We start from the raw sequence: 12,361 nt of genomic DNA, 5'->3' as shown, positions 1-12,361 counted from the left end.
TCCTACTTTCTGTTGTTCAGTGAGAAACGTGAGCTCCAGCTAGCATATTGGAGATCTATGAGATATTCTGGTTTTGAACTGCCCGTGGGAGGAATGTGCATGTAAATATCTGTACATTCTTGATTAAAAGTCATGTGAAATCTCTTTTATCTTTCGTCTCCTCAATTCGGGTGTGTTTCCAAAACGTCTCTGGTGAATCTCGCGGACTCGACTCGCAAGCATCGGTATGCACAGATTTGATTGGCTGAGCAGCGTCACATGAGACGATTGGAGCACATGCGATTGGTCTGTGAGTTTCCTGGTCCTCTAAACCAGTACAGTAAATGCGGGTTAAAATAGAAACGCTCCGTCACGAGGTAGTAAGTCTCAATAATAAATGTGCTGTAGGTCGGCGGTCCGGAGAGGACGGCGGCTGGGACCGCGGTCCGCCTATTAGTGACCTCTGGCCTAGGCTTTCAAATCTGAACAGACCAGAAAAGGAGCCTGTTCTCTGTTGTTATTTTGATGTCGTTACCTGCAGGACATTTTTTTTTTACACTTTATTGAAGCTGTTGATTTGTTGGCTGCATTATAGTTTTATGTCACCCAGCATCTGTCTGGCATCACAGCAGGACTTGTTAAATGTATGTTATAAAAACAAGTCAAGAATCAGCGCAATGGCACAGTTGTCTCTGTGTGTGAATTAAGTGTACAATTTTATTTATAAGACGAAAACAAGCAAAAAATAAGCACAGGAACAGGCAACCCTTGGTCCAACAATAAGATGACGTAAAGAAGCAAAGAAACAGATTTTCTGAACAGACCTGAAGATGGCGTCTGCTTTTATGGACTATCAATTGTTTCATTTAGTTTTATTTATTTAATTTAATTTTATTTTTAAGAACTTCATAGCATGGCATAACCAGGTTTTTGTCATAGTGTTACTAATAGTAACCACACATATTACCAGAGGCATCCTAATTGCCTTCATTCATTTGTCAGACCTTCTGTGATTTACGGTCGCTTGTTACCTCACCAATTTGCAACAGAGCTACATACTAGCAGCCATCAGATTGTCTTTTCCGCAGTGTGTGACTATGATGTGGATTGTAACGTTAGTGGGATGTATTCATATGATGGGTTACTCACTAACTACCTGTTGCCATGACTTCGTCAACCCTGCAGAGACAATGCCCTTTCCTGTTGCTAGTTACACAGTCAGGCTTTGATACTGACTCTGTAAACAAGTGCTTGCGATCTCCTTATATAACTATCAAAAATAGAGCAAAAAAGGATATTTCTCAAAATGTCAAAATATACATTATTAACATGATAGATCTTTTACATCTTTTACTGATGGTGAGTTTCTGTAGTGGGAAGATGTACACTATCTGTCTGTGTGAATTCAGATTACAGATTTGTTGTTAAAGTGACTCTTTTTGTCATTGCAATATATTAACAATGTCAGCTCAAATTGCATCACAGAGATCACTTCACCTCCTTTTTCCCTGGTTGCTGAGGAGCTGCTGTTGTTTGCCGTCTCCAGTTTGTGGGACTGAGGGGGACAGATGGAGGAATCCCTGTCTCATCGCCCACTTCTGCTTCAGCTTTCATCCCCCGGGAGGACTCACATCTCCCTCAACACAGAGGTGTTTTCAAATTAAATACTATCTAATGAACTGGAAAACCTGCCCCCACCCTGCTCTGTGTGTGTATGTGTGTGTGTGTGTGTGTGTGTGTTTGTGGAGTACACGTTGGGGAAGTGCTGGTGAGCAGGACGAGAAAATGAAAGAAAAACTGTGCGAGAGATTAAAAGAGAGAGGTATTTGGATTGCAATCTAGTGATTGCACACCCTGTGTATGGCGTCATGAAGCGTGTGTTCGTTAATTGTATATCTCTGCAGTTCTAATTGCTTTAATTCCCTGTAATTAATCAGTAATTGCAGTGAGGAGCCACGCACAGCTTCGCTCTGAACGCAAAAGAACTTTTCAATATGGAGTACATAAATATAGATGAGAGAAAGGAACCAGTGGAGATGGTGTGGAAACGGAGACGAAGGGAGAAGAGAGAAAGAAAGAAAGAAAGAAAAACAGAAAGAGAAAGAAAATCTGCTATATTTAGTCTTCTCTGAAACTATGAACAGTATATGGCATGGTCTCATTTCTCATTAATGTATTCTGATGCGAATGAAAATGAAAGATTATGGGTGAAAGTGGAGCAGTCCCTACAGACTTGCAATAGTGCTGCAAATAAATCCCCACAGCTCAGAGGGAAAACCTTTTTATTGCAGAGACACTCGAAGGTTTGTACACGAAAGAGCTACACTGTTTGGGCAACATTTTACTGCACCTCCTTTTTGAGAATCTTGGGGTTCATCTCGGGGTTTCTGTCTTTTAATGTTTTACTTGTTCAAAAGTCTTTATGATGCGAGTCCATCTTTCTATGTGTGCACACAGGGAGGGTGTGGCAGCGGTTTCCAGGGAGATACCTGTCCCATCAGTCCTCCAGAGGACTGGAGTGAATCTCTCCCACTCGTCATGCTGTTGCAAGGTAATCCCTTCCCCCCTCCCTCTCTCTGGATCTCCTCCCAGCCCTCACGTCCTGCCTCACCCTGCCCCCATCATTAATTCCCAATTAAATCAGCAGACCACCCCCACACACACCTTCTTATTGCACATATTGCACATAAATGCCTTTTCTGGTCAGACTTTTAATTTACAAAGGTTTGAGCTGAGTCTAGCAGATTCAGTGAACTGTGTGAATGTGTGCACGTGGGGGTGTATGCGTATGTTGTATAATGATCGCTTCTCTGTTGCTTTCCTCAACCCCGGATGAAAGCAAACCTTTGTCACTCTCTATCGTTTTTTAAATGAGAGTTGGTGGCTGCTGGTTTTCGGTGACCTGCTGCGCCCCTCCCTTCTCCTCTGCCTTATATCTGCCCCCCTACACACCACCCCACCCACACCCTACTCATAAATGGCCCCAGCTCCCTCATAACAAGCTGGATCCTCATAGATCTCCATCAATTTGTGTCACACCAGGGACTCCCTGAACAAAGATGCCTTTGCCACATCACCCACAACATCTATGCATTATTAAGGCTAGAAAAACAACCTGCAAAGTGTCTGCTACAGCCTTGGTTACAGAGCTAAAAGATGCGAAGAAGAGCGGGAAACAGGAAGACAAAAGGCAGAGAGGAAGATAAAAGGCATTTTAAATGCTGATATGGCCATGCATTCCTGAGTATATTAGTGATTCGACTGTGTAAAGCTCTCTATACTGTGTTTGTTCATTTAAGAGATTTCCGAGGATGCATCTCATCCACTAGCAGGTCACATGTTCGCAATAATCTCTTAATGGTAGCACAAGTGCAGCATGTCAAAAGGCACTATGTCAGATACAGGACATTTAAGCAGCCTAATATTCAGCTAGTGATTGAAGAGCCCTCAAACTGCACGCTGCTCTGTATAGTTCACACCAACTGTAGCTGATATGCTTATAAACTGAGATTCATTGCGTGTGCAGAAAGGGCAATTAAACTAAAATAACATGCCATGTAACCTGAAAATTCCCTCATGGGCAACAATTCACCTTTAAACTTAATTTATGATGTCATGATCTTTGAGAAATCATGCATGATTCATGAACATGAGCAGTTTTCTGTGGCACAATTACAAACTGGACAATCATGCTTTAATTTGGGGTTTAATTAAAGGAAGTCAACATGAAGAAGCTGCACTGACGAAAAAAATGGCAAATACGTTAACTCAGTGCATGCTTTAGTGAGTATTTGGCCACTAATGAGTTTCATTTAACTGCAGCACTGAAAGGTCATGAACTTCAACATGGGTCCATAAACCATAAAATCACTGTACAGATTCATTCTCATCCTCTACGGAGATCTGCAATTGATAACAAAACCACAGAGAGTAATAGACAAAATTAGGCCATAAAATAAAACAAAACAAAGCATGTGTGACTCAGGGTGAACTGTAAATCTAATGAGGGTGACAATGACATTGAAGGACTCCCTGCACTCGCGGTGTGTCCAATACCACGTCTGTGTGAGTGCACAACCAGTGGAGCCATTTCTTGCCATGGGTTGGAGATTTCAGCAAATGCCCCAAATCAACATTTTTACCTTCAAGTGACAAAGCACTGTAGTGACAGTAGTGGCAGTAATAATAAGATGGGATCAAAGGAGGAAGTCAGATGATGGTATTAGAGAGCAACAGTGGATGGATGGTACAACTAAACTTTAACGCTAGTACTGAGAGGTTTGAGTTTTAAGTTGCCTTTCTTTTTACAGAAAGTAAATAAAAATCTACTACACTCTTATGACAGTGGCAGAAATACAAAATGACCTCGAGTAGAGTAGTTAACTCAAAATGCATTAATAACACTGACAGACACTAAGAGATGTCTAAATATACAAGGTTGTTTATTAGTCATTACACAGCACAAGGCTGAATAAAAAAATGAAAATTGTTGTTCCTTCATGCTACACACACAACATATAATTAAATGTAGGCCTATATAAAAATACAGTAATTTATAAAATAAAACAAACCAATATGTAGGCTACACTTATTTATATACATATATACACTGAACAAATGGTCTCAGATGATCTTGGAGGTGAAGATGCTGGATGTGGAAGTCCTGGGCTGGTGTGGTTACACGTGGTCTGCGGTTGTGAGGCCGGATGGATGTACCGCCAAATTCTCTGAAATGCCTTTGGAGACGGCTTATGGTAGAGAAACATTCAATTCATGGTCAACAGCTCTGGTGGACATTCCTGCAGTCAGCATGCCAATTGCACGCTCCCTCAAAACTTGCAACATCTGTGGCATTGTGTTGTGTGATCGAAATGCACATTTTCAAGTGGCCTTTTATTGTGGCCAGCCTAAGGCACACCTGTGCAATACCCATGATGTCTGATCAGCATCTTGAAATGCCACACCTGTGAGGTGGATGGAGTATCTCAGCAAAGGAGAAGTGCTCACTAACACAGATTTTGACAGATTGGAGAACAATATTTAAGAGCGATAGGATTTTGTGTACATAGAAAAAGTCTTAGATCTTTGAGCAGGGTATATACAGGAATCTTGAAGTAAAATTCAGTACCTTTTTAAGACCTTTTCAAGACTTTTTCAACATATCTTAAGACTGCCACGCCACTTTGAGCTAACCGATTAAATCAGCCACACACTTTTAAAAGGGACATTTTTGAGGTTTTACAAGGAATTTTAGGTATATTTATAACATATTTATTGCCTATATGTCATCAGGTTGTAATGCCACCTAAAAATTGAGGCATTCACCAACGTTCTCAGTTGCCTATAACAGCCTGTATGGGCAAACTGTTTTCTATGTGAAGGACTGGTCAGATTTCCTGCGAAAAGCCACCGTCTTACATAAACTATGACGTGTATTTACGCAGTATTACAGCAAAATCATGTGAACCACAGTGTGATTTTGTGTTTTAGCTGGTTTAAACTAGATAATGTGAGCTTGCCTGCAATGATATGGGGATAACTTTCACCGTCCACTTGATCAATACAACAAAATTCAAACAGGCCAGGATAAACAAAGATGAAGAGAATAAAACTGAGTGATGAATAAAATAAGTAGTGTAGGCGGTGTAGCACAAGCACAACCTGGAGGAGGAACTAGTCTAAATGACTATATTAGTATAGCCTAATATTATAACATTAAATTAAAAGTGTATTGTTAATGTAATAGTAAACTTTAAGTATGATATTAATATATTCATTATGTTACTATATTCAATATAATAGTATATAACTTACCACTAGTATAATGTTAATTCAAATTACAGCTGTTTCAGTTTGGGGTTGTTTTTTATTCATTAACTTTGTGCAAGAAAAATACTCTAGGCTACATGATAGTCTCCTGTTACGAGGGTGGTGTGGGGACAGAGAGGACCCAAACGCAGCACTCTGAGCGAAGGAGGTTTATTTAGGGAAAAAGGGGGTTGAGGGACTGGAGGGAGAGGAGGATGCCGGGGAAACACTGGCACAGGGAAACCGACGGGATGGGAACCAGGGAGCCGGGGAACACTGGGGCCGAGGAAGGGAGGATGCAAGGGAGAACTGGGAGGACGCCGTGGGGGAAGCCCGAAGAGGAGAGGTCCGGAGGACGAGCCCAGCCGACTGAATGGAGGACGAGGGTGAGTGAACCTGGGAGGGAAACAGACGGAGAGACAGGGTTAGAGATAACGGAGACTAAGCACAGGGAAAATGTGAGAAAACAAGAAACACGAGAGCCTGAACACAGAGGTGACACCGGGTATGGAGCAACGACGATTAAGCAAAAGTGGTGTGGAGAACCGGGGTTGAAATACAGGCAGGGATGAGGTTGACTACTGGCAGGTGTGGCAGGCTGACGAGGTGGCTGATGAGGTGCAGGTGCGGGTCGTTGGCTGGGCTCAGGAGCAGAGGGAGAGAGAGCACACACACAGGGGAGAAAACACAGGGAGGCAGGCAGGGAACAGAAAACCAATGAAAAAGCACAATAATTGATAAAAAGGAGAAAAAAACCAGGACACTCACTGTCAGCCGGGCTGCCACCACAACAGGGCCCCCTCCTCAACGGACGTCTCCCGGCGGCCTTCCCACTGGACTAGGCGTGGCTTGGCAGACGAACGTCGGGGGGAGGAAGTCGCACTGGGGTCCGGCTGGTGGGGGTCCGAAACAAAACACAGGGAATTCAGGGAGGGCTTCAGGACTGGGAAGGGTTAGGTGAACGGGCAGGGCTGAACTGAAGAACTAGGGCTGGACTGGGTGCCAGAGGGTAGAGCTGGGGAACCAGGGAGTTCAGGCGGGGGGCCAGAGGGCAGAGCTGGGGGGCCAGGGAGTACAGACAGATATCCAGAGGGCAGAGCTGGGGGGCCAGGGAGTTCAGATGGGGTGCCAGAGGGAGGAGCTGGGAGACCAGGGGCTCCTGAGGGCGGAGGCAGAGGGGCCAGGGGGTTCGGGCGGACGTCCCGAGGGCGGAGCAGAGGGACCAGAGGGTTCGGGCGGACGTCCCAAGGGCGGAGCAGAGGGACCTCAGGGTTCGGGCGGACGTCCCGAGAGCGGAGCAGAGGGACCAGAGGGTTCGGGCGGACGTCCCGAGGGCGGAGCAGAGGGACCTGAGGGTTCGGGCGGGCGGACCAGGGGAGCCAGGGAGTTCAGGGGGCAGCTCAAGGGCAAAGCAGGGGAGCCAGGGAGGTCCGGCGGACAGCCTGAGGACAGAGCTGGGCAGCTCGAGAGCGAAGCAGGGGAGCCAGGGAGGTCCGGCGGACAGCCTGAGGACAGAGCTGGGCAGCTCGAGGGCGAAGCAGGGGAGCCAGGGAGGTCCGGTGGGCAGCCCGAGGACAGAGCTGGGGATCCAGGAAGGGCAGGCGGGCAGCCCGAGGACGGAGCTGGGCAGCTTGAGGGCAAAGCAAGGGAGCCAGGAAGGGCAGGCGGGCGGACCTGGACCAAACTGGGGGCTAGCCGGTTGGGGATCAGGAGGGATAGGCTGGAGGCTGGGGGCGCTAGCAGGCCGGGGAAAAGGCTGGAACGGCAGAGGGCTGGAGTTTACAAAATGTCTTGCCCACTTAGGCAGCCGACGCTGCAGCCATGGCCTTGCGGCTATCTCCCAGTGAGCCTGTATGAGGGCAGCTTGGCGGGATTCGTGGTCAGATGCCAACTGCCACGTAGACCACAGCTCGGCCAAGACATCCAGGAACATGTCCCTCTCCGCTCTTAAGTCTGCTGGGTCCATGGGTGGCTTGATCGTTCTGTTACGAGGGTGGTGTGGTGTGGGGACAGAGAGGACCCAAACGCAGCAGTCTGAGCGAAGGAGGTTTATTTAGGGAAAAAGGGGGTTGAGGGACTGGAGTGGAGGGAGAGGAGGATGCCGGGGAAACACTGGCACAGGGAAACGGGGGTGTTCAGGTGGCCACAGAGCGACTGGCCAACCGGGTTAAGCCCGTTACTCCTGATCGCCACTCCGACTATGTTTTGGACGATTAACATTGCATGTCAGGCGGGGTGGGAGATTACAGTCGGTTGTATACGTAAATCTTTTTCCGGTTCGCATTGATCTATTTTTTGGAGCTTTTAAGAAAATAGGCGCACGGAAGATCGCTGCATCTAATGTTACAGAAACGAATCACACAGTCGCTACTCACTGCCTGTCTAGTATTTTTGGCTATGCATTATAAATAATACGTTCATCTACACTTTTAGCAAACAAACTTTTGGACAAACAGGATTTTCACATTGAAAAAAATATCTTAAAAATTTAATACCTTGTTTAATGGCGATTAAGACTTTTTAATACTTTTTAATGGTCTTAATTTTCGCAAAATTGATTTATTACCTTTTAAGACTTTTTAAGACCCCGCGGACACCCTGTTGAGTTTAGCTCATGGTGAATGGGGGTAAAAACAAAAGAATTTGCATCTGGGGTTAATGTAAACAGCACCAACCACATGATAATATGAAAGTAAAACACACTTCCTCTCATCTTGCCGAGTCTTGCATGACAACGGAATTCAGAGACTGTTGTGCCCACATCATTACAGAGACCTGCCCCATCAACATCCCAGATCAAGCACTTGGCTGGTGGTCCATGTTCCGCATGCACAAGACTCTGGCAAGACGAGAGGAAGTGTGTGTTACATTGATGATGCTTGGTGCACAAATGCAGTCAAGATGGACTCTGTTTCCCAAATGTCAGACTGTTTATTGTGAAGATGAAATATTAAGTGCTTGATCCGGGATGTTGATAGGGCCGGTCTGTGAAACAATGTGGTCACAACAGTCTCTGAATTCTGTTGTCTGGTCAATATGCATACCATTTTGTCTAGACTGGCTCTTTAGAAGCAGAATTAAGTCCAAGCTGGGCCAGCATTGTTCCTCTCCTGGCTCTCTTTCCTCTCCTCTGTACAATCACCGCACCCGCCATGGTGCCTGGTCCGGTTGTTTGGGCCGGGTGGATCGTGGTCTGCTGCTCATTAATCCAAAAACCCCATCTTCATCTTCCGATGACTGTGTCAGAGGTGTGTTGTACGTGCATGTTTTGGCAATAAAGGTGGAAGAAAACAGATAATTAAATATCAACCAAACTATAGCAGTGAGTCTCAACAAACTCCGCAGCCAGCAGGAATAGTAGTCAAGGAAAGTAAAGGAGCAGTCAATCGTACAGGGCCACTCCCTTACCCCACCCCCTATTAAATTTGTACATTTATTTTATGTTTGCGAAATTTGCACTTTGTACTTATTTATACTTATACTTATTTTTAACCCTACCCAAATTTCTAACCTGACCTAGCAGGCACTTACTTTACATTAACTCTACTGTCTGACTCTGGTACAGGAACAAATCTGGCGAGCCCCTGAATCTCCCTAAGAGGTCTTTTCAGTATTCTTTGGCGTACTGGCTGCAATTTAACATGTATGGGAAGTGTCAAGGACAATACAAGAGCTGGTATCATCAGCAGCCTAGTCGAGTCAGGACAAGTCAAGTATACAGGTTTGTAGTACTGAGCGGTCTTAGCAGTGAGCGCATACAGCTACAGTAAGCCCATAGGAGAATACATGTGTTAGTCACCACACCACACTGCTTAAAGCAAACTAAACTGGTCAGATTTCCTGCGAAAAGCAACTGTCTTACATAAACTATGACATGTATGTACGCAGTATTACAGCAAATCATGTGAACCACAGTGTGATTTTGTGTTTTAGTTGTTTAAAAATATATAATGTGAGCTTGCCTGCAATGATATGTGTGATAACTTTCACCGTCCACTTGATCAATACAACAAAATTCAAATAGGCCAGAATGAACAAAGATGAAGAGAATAAAATTGAGTGATGAATAACGTAAGTAGTGTAGGCGGTGTAGCACAAGCACAACCTGGAGGAGGAACTAGTCTAAATGACTATATTAGTATAATATTAAATTGAAAGTATATTGTTAATTTAATAGTAAACTAAAAGTTTGATATTAATATAGGCCTATTCATTATGTTACTATATTCAATATAATTTCATATAATAGTATATAACTTACCACTAGTATAATATTAATTCAAATTACAGCTGCTTCCGTTTGGGGTTGTTTTTTAATCATTAACTTTGTGCAAGAAAAATACTCTAGGCTACATGATAGTCTCTAACCTTGATTTTGGGCAGGCTACTAACTCGTCAATAATCATAACCGTTTATGCAGAACATTGAGTTCAACATTTATAAAGGTTGTTGCAGCACATCAAGCTTCTTTTTTAATCCCGCTCCATCTAGGCTGTGATTGATTTGTTCACAAAAAGTGATACTGACGAGAGCATTGGCTTTATGAAAAGGCACCGATTTAGCTAAATAGCCGGCTAACATTAGCCAAACCCACATGCTCCTTGAGTTACGACTATGTTTTGGACAATTAACATTGCGGATCCGGCAGGGTGGGAGATTACGGTCGGTTATATTCGGAAATCATTTTCCGGTTCACACAGATCTATTTTTGGGAGCGTTTAAGAGTGAAAAAACGTTACAGAAAGGAATCACAGTCGCTCTGTGCCTGTCTAGTATTTTTGGCTATGCATTATAAATAAATAGGTTCACCTACACTTTTAGCAAACAAACTTTTGGAAAAACAGGATTTTCATATTGAAAAAAATATCTTCAAAATTTAATACCTTGTTAAATGGCAATTAAGACTTTTTAATACTTTTTAATGGCCTTAATTTTCGCAAAATTGATTTATTACCTTTTAAGACTTTTTAAGACCCCGCGGACATCCTGATATTCCTCTTACCCAAACCATCACAGGGTATGTGCCTAAAGTTATTGTTACAGCGGTGATAGGGTTAACCTCCATTGTGTTGCTGTGTTACTGCAGCTATATAACACCATAGACTGTATATAGTATAACACCCGTGGGCACCATGGTCGGCACTTGTGGAGGTTCTCAACTCCGACGTTTGAACACATTTGCGATTCGCCGCCAATTTTCGTAAAACTGCCGATATTCGAAATCTATACAGTTGGTTTCTTGCCTAAAAACTTCTCAGAAGTGTATTTAAAGTTCTGTTGTTGACTTCTAAAGAATAAAACGGTTTGCATTAGGATCTATCCTGTACGTGACCCGAGATAACGTCATCACGTTTTGTGCGCGGTGTCTTCTGGGACAAACCATATTTGAAAGTTCGACTTCCGTCAACTTCCGTCATGTTTGTCTGCGGGCTGCAGCTGGATATACTTGAGAAATACAGTGATCACAATGTTGCCTAGTAAACCAAAATCTGATTTTCAAAAAGGAAAGAGAGGAAAGAGAGAGAGGAAAGATAAAGGAAAGGATGTCACTCTGTAACCCAGTTTTTCTACCAAGAAAAGTGGTAGCCTTTAGTCTGTGAGTGGTGTTAAGCTGTCGGCTTAATGTCCACAGTGAAATAAGCTACCTAGCTACAGACTAGTGTTAGCCTACATTTCATCAACATTTAATCAGTGCATGGAAACGTTTAGCAAGAAATTCATATTAAATCATTTTCCCTGCCAATTTTAGCAGACTTAACAACAGATGAGTCAGCAGCACCCCTGTCTCCCCATAAGTGTAACCCTCCCCGTCCCAGTGAAGAAGGTGAGCACTGTGTTAATGACATGCCAGTTAGCATTATTCCAGGGAGTCTGTGAGGATTTCTCTGTCTCTGTTGCTCTTTTTACCATAACAAAAAAGAAAATGAAATGTTTATTAATGACAGAATTTCAAACACAATTTCACATTATGTTCATTATGAAATAAAATAAAAACAACCTCCTGTCTGTACTGGATGCTGGACCGTTGGAAACAGTGAGTAGCTTACCTCAGCCTGCATGTAATTTACAGACAATATTAAAATAATCCAGTTTGATAAGTTCATTTAGATTTAATTATGGCCATTAAATGACAGTTCATTTTACTATAAAAACACATTGAGACTGTAAAAGATTGCCTTAAGGACATTTTTATGGAGGCTTTTAATCTTGCATGAAATAGTAAACTGCATACTGAATGCAGACTTGCATGTAAAAATCACCAGCAGTAAATATTGTGCTGGTACTAGTATTGAACTACAAGAAACAAGACAGTTGCAAGCCTTTAATTACAGTTATGTAAAGCTTTTGATGGGACAGTTTGGTCCTAGAGATGTGGTGACAAAGCTGCGCAGAGGGGGCCCAATTAGATTTTTTGTCATGGGGCCCAAAGTTTCTGGCGGCGCTACTACTGATTGTTACTGTGCTGTCTGACCAGCGATTGACCGCTCACCGCAGCTGGAGATCACGTGATCATGTCACCTGTTTACGGTCAGTTTCGTCAGCTGTTGAGGATGCCGGCCTGCCGTCACGGTTC

At 43.7% G+C, this 12,361-nt stretch overlaps 1 protein-coding gene across 2 annotated transcripts in view; it reads left to right on the top strand.

Annotated features, from left to right (window-relative positions):
- Nucleotides 1-12,361, top strand: part of egr1 (early growth response 1) — a 77,781-nt gene that overhangs the window by 24,282 nt on the left and 41,138 nt on the right. Inside the window, exons 1-2 of one of the 2 annotated variants that reach the window (XM_046030077.1) lie at nucleotides 1,514-1,628; nucleotides 2,437-2,530. The gene's annotated coding sequence lies outside the window, so the exon portion shown is untranslated. Of the gene's footprint in view, nucleotides 1-1,513; nucleotides 1,629-2,436; nucleotides 2,531-12,361 lie in introns of those variants that run through there. The other variant, XM_046030076.1, reaches the window with a different exon arrangement.

The sequence above is a fragment of the Micropterus dolomieu genome, linkage group LG19, assembly GCF_021292245.1.
Source record: "Micropterus dolomieu isolate WLL.071019.BEF.003 ecotype Adirondacks linkage group LG19, ASM2129224v1, whole genome shotgun sequence".
Classification (NCBI taxonomy): domain Eukaryota; kingdom Metazoa; phylum Chordata; class Actinopteri; order Centrarchiformes; family Centrarchidae; genus Micropterus; species Micropterus dolomieu.
The sequence above is the reverse complement of the archived record's forward strand: the minus strand, read 5'-3'. Positions and strand labels throughout refer to the sequence as shown.